Source organism: Monopterus albus, unplaced genomic scaffold, assembly GCF_001952655.1.
Source record: "Monopterus albus unplaced genomic scaffold, M_albus_1.0 scaffold42.1, whole genome shotgun sequence".
NCBI lineage: Eukaryota > Metazoa > Chordata > Actinopteri > Synbranchiformes > Synbranchidae > Monopterus > Monopterus albus.
In genome coordinates this window covers 361,913-366,754 of record NW_018127922.1, presented here as the reverse complement: position 1 = coordinate 366,754, position 4,842 = coordinate 361,913, and positions in this window count along the sequence as shown.

The following is a 4,842-nucleotide window of genomic DNA, read 5'->3' as shown; positions in this document are numbered from 1 at the left end:
TCTCTTAGTATTCCACTTGAGACACTGTGCTTCCATATTGCAATTTCCTGTCTTGAGTCTTATCTAGAGCAACCTGGAACTGTACTCCAGCAAAGCCTCATGCAGCTCCCTCTGCTCACCTGCTGCTATTCCATCTCTATTTCTATTTCACTCTCCTTTTTCCTTTCTCTCTCTTTCAATGTTCCTTTCTCACTTTCACCCTCCCTCACTGCCTGTGCAATGTCATGATTAGTATTCTAAGAAGCAGAAAAGCTTTACCTGAACATCAGTCACTCAGAAAATCAGTCAGCTGTCTCACTGTCAGTCAGCTGATCAGGCCCCCAGCTCACACTCCTGCTGAGTAACTCATTCATTTGCTCAGCTTTCACCCTGTTGTTCTCCTTCCTCACAGTGAAGAACTGCCTTTGACCCATTTTAGCCCTCATGTTCAACAGCCAAAAAAGCTTGTTTGAGCAACTGCTAAGTGCTCTCTAGGTCAGAAACGACCTCGAGTGGTGTTTATATTTCAACAGTTAGACAAGGTGGAAGACATTTACTGCTTCTGACAGTAACACTTCTGGCTTGTGCTGTTAACATTTAGAAATAAACAGAATAATTGATATGACACTTCCAGCCAGATGTTACGAGATAGGTTTATACTTTTATAGTGTTGAAAGTCTATAAGTGAACATAATACTGTTCACTAGGGGTTTTTCATATATTTGTTCTTATGCTGTGTGTGAACAGATATTTGACAATTGGTTTAGAGCTGCAAGATTTTTGATCCTTAATTTGTCACCATGGCAACAGCGTTAGGTTTTAGCCTTCAAAGAAAAATGCAATTCTGACTCTTAAGCAGCTTGACATTTCCCTACTTTTATGGATACAAGACTTTAAGGTGACCATCTAATATCAAACATCAGATACATTGCTTCAGTTGCTGCAGAGGGAGTTAGGAGAAAAGAGATACAGAGTGGCAGGTAAAGTAAAAGACTGATCCCCCGGTTCTCCTATGATTACATTCTGTTCAGGCCCTGTTGCAGGTAAAAATAGTCGGTCATCGGTCATGGCCTGCTCTCTGGCACACCGACGTTATCAGGTCAACGAGCCAAAGTCAAAATCATCAAAATGCTTTTTTTTTTTTTTTTTTTTAAACTGAAGCTCCTTGTTATGACTACACAGCACTTGATTAGGATTTAAGGTCCTATAGGTCTACTTTATATCTGACTTGATCATTATTATTCCTAAATCATATGGTAAGTGCAAGAATATTTATTATGCAAAGGACAAACAGACAAATCGGTGAAGCATACCAGACATCGGGGTGGGGGGGGTGGGACTAAATGGATGCATGAAGCCTGAGGCACAGGCAGCACATTGGTCAAGTTCTAGCTTGTGGTATAGTCATGGAGTGGTGCATGTTTCAGTCACAGTGGGCTTTAAAGAATGAAAGGCTCTTAATGTCCACCCAACAGCAGTGTGAGCGGGTAAATGTTGACTGGTGCTTTCTATTGCCCACTGATAGGACAGTTGTATAATGGAGGCCCTGCTGCAGTTCATTTAAGTGGCAGACATCTATATTACATACAGTTTATTACAACAGAAAATAATAGAGAATGGAAGGCAATCCTTGTGCAGTATTTCAAAATGAAACAAATTCTAACTTTGAGGGAGTCTTTTATTGTAGGAAGTGTAAAGTGTTCATAATATGATTATTCGTGGTGTAAACTCTCCTACAGAGTAGGAGGCAGTTCTTATTTTTTTCCACTTTAAAATAAAATCATGTAATTTTTGAGTAGGGCAATGTTTTTCTTAGGATACGTTCTACTGAAATTAAAACATAAATTAGATGTTAATGTAAGCTGCCAGCTTGCAACAATAATAATTGCAACAACAACCAATCAAAGTGGTTCAAATCAGCCCTAAGGCCATAACAAACCCTTGCCAATTCATATATGCTTTGTTGTTTTTCTGCCTAGTCCTTGCCCCTACATATAATGTCATTCGAGCACAGCCCCAAAGCATGTAAACATTTCAGTACATGACAGCCGCCCTTCTTTGAGGCAGTCTAATGTTTGTCTCATCTTCCCTATGTGCCCTAAGTGGCAGGTCAGGTCAGGTCAGTCAAATTAGAAAACTATATTTTCTCACTTACCCATTTACGTGCCTAACCACTAGATCTACATAGCATCAAAAAATTACACCCAAAACCATGTGTCCTTTTACCTTGGAAAATCAACAGATGTGACTTGTGACTTCTAACAGATCATAAGATGATTATCAAGGTAGAAAGTGAGAAAAGTCAACATTCTGCTAATGTTTTTTCTAATTTTTACTTTGTCTAATAATAGAGAGCTTTACTTATATGGGCCTCAAAAGTGATGATAAGGAAATTCCCCTGAGGGTGTAAAATCAGTCTTTAACTGGACTGCTCACAACATTTTCACATACATCATGTAACAAGGGGTCACAAGTAGTCAAAGACACAAGCAACAAAAAGTTTAGAAACCATTTATCTGTGTCTGGAAAGAGTTTTAACGTTTCAGTGATGGAAGAACCTGTGGAAATGTACAGATTTGATCTGATTGAAAGGGCATCAGCAAGACAAAGCGATAACCTCAACTGATCTTCTGACCTAAACAGTTTCAGTGCAACATATGGTGCCAAAACACTCACTGACCTGTGAGGAACTTTACTTTGGCATACTGTTGGTCTATCTACTATGACAAACCAAACATAAGCCTGGCTGAATTGGCAACCAGACATGTAGAAAATCTGATGTATTGATTGAAATAAATACTAATCTCCTCCACAGTGACATTAAGCCAATCCTAGAAGCCATTTATAATTTCACATTGATCAGCCTACTGTTTCTATCAACCCTGTCCTTTTGGATTAGAGACAGAAAGCTAAAAAAAAAAACAGAGTTAGGCTCAACTTCTCCAAACTCACCTGGACAAAGCAGCATCAAAGAGGTCAAAGAATAGAAATTGGCACAATGTCAATATGACGTTTTGTTGCTTGAGGCAACATGGTACTGAAAAACTGCTTGGAGATTAGTGTGCGGGGCAAATCTGGTCAATCTAGACAGCTCAAGGTCATAAAGTACTAACAGACACAGGCACTCTGAAATACACACACACTTGCACTCACACACATAAACTTTCACGCTAATAAACTTAACACATTTACACATCTATAGCAGCCCACGGCTGTTAACTTTGTCAACCAAATTGGCCTTTTCATTAAATCAATGCAAGTTGGTTTCAACTGTGCAAGTTCAATTTCAGCACTGATATGCAAAAATGTAAACTGCATATGGGAAGAAGTTCATTATGTTGTGTTTTTATGTGATTTTCTCTGTTGCTGTTTACCCATGAATGTTTAAGGTGACAAGCAATTGGTAAAAACGGTACCTGTTAATAATAATAATAATAATAATTCACGGGCTAATATCCACAGGTTTTTCATAAATGATCCTCTAGCAGTCCTGACAAGTTACAAGTGATGCAAAGAAGAAAAAAGACAAGAATATGAGTGAGGTGGAGGTGCTGCTTCACCTCCACACTCAGAATGTCCACCTCAGACAATATCTGTAATCTGCATAACAATGTAATTATAATCTGCCCGATTCTCTCCTCCACAATTCTACTCTTTAGTAAGAATTGCAGCAGCACCAAATTGGCCTCCAATTATTTTGGCAAAACACTGGCTGTCTAATCAGGTGAAGTGAGGGATGACTGCACTGAAGAACAGCCCCCCTTAAAACATTAATCACAAGATAACTGGACTGAAAATTAGGGACATCTAGTCTTTGTATTCTATTAGCTTGGAGTGGGTCTCTCATCACCGTCTGGAGGTGGACACGTTTTTTTTTTTTTTTTTTTTTTTTTTTTTTTTTTTTTTTTACTTTGTGCTCTCTCTCACTTCCCATGAAGCTCTAAGGGTTCTAAAAAGGTGGAGAGAGAAGATACAGATAAAGAAAAAGGGTACAGGGCAGAAAGGGAGTGGGAAGAGGGTAAATAGGAGGAGTCTGGTAAATTTAATTCACTTAATTTTGTGTTGATGGGGCTGGTGTCCTCAAAGGGTAAATTGATCCAGTCATTGTGATGAATAGACTCGATTAATTCATCCAGTGTGGGACAGGGATGAAAACGTGTTTTAGGATACACCCGCTTGCTGGCTAATTTCTCAGACATTATCTTACATCTCTTCAACAGCAGAAATCACGCTGTCACTTCCTCCTTCCACTGTCTCTCTCTCTCATTTCTTTCTAAATGTTCAGTACTAAAGCAGAACACCACAGATTTATGAAAATTCATTCTTTGGTTGGTTCTTACATTAATTGATTGCAAGATCCATTGCTGGGGGTGAAATAGGATTGTACAGTTGCATACAATTCAGTGCAACACTTCCACCTTAACGTAGTGACCCAACACGCACAATACCAGGACCCTGAATCTGAAGCAGCTAAATTGCATTAAACTATCTATAATTGTATTATTTACACCCATGCTTTTCCTACTGTGACATGTCAAAATGATTGAGGCCTATTTTGGTCTAGCCTCACATTCAAGACTCCGCATAGCTACTGTAAACACGAACAAGACATTTTAATTATTGTGGCTGATTAGACCTCGTCTTGGAACTTAGTGGTCATGTACAAACTGCACTTCAGTGGCATCTCACACTCTCCTGTTAGCTTTACTGCACCTGTTAGGGCAGGACAAATTACACCTTCATCATTCTTACAGAGTCCACCCACCTTCAACCTCAGCAGAGAGGCCTCATCAGACAGAATAACTGAGACCACCTTTGTGTGTGTCAGGCCTTTAAGAAGAGCTCTAACCAGACGGAAGGAGT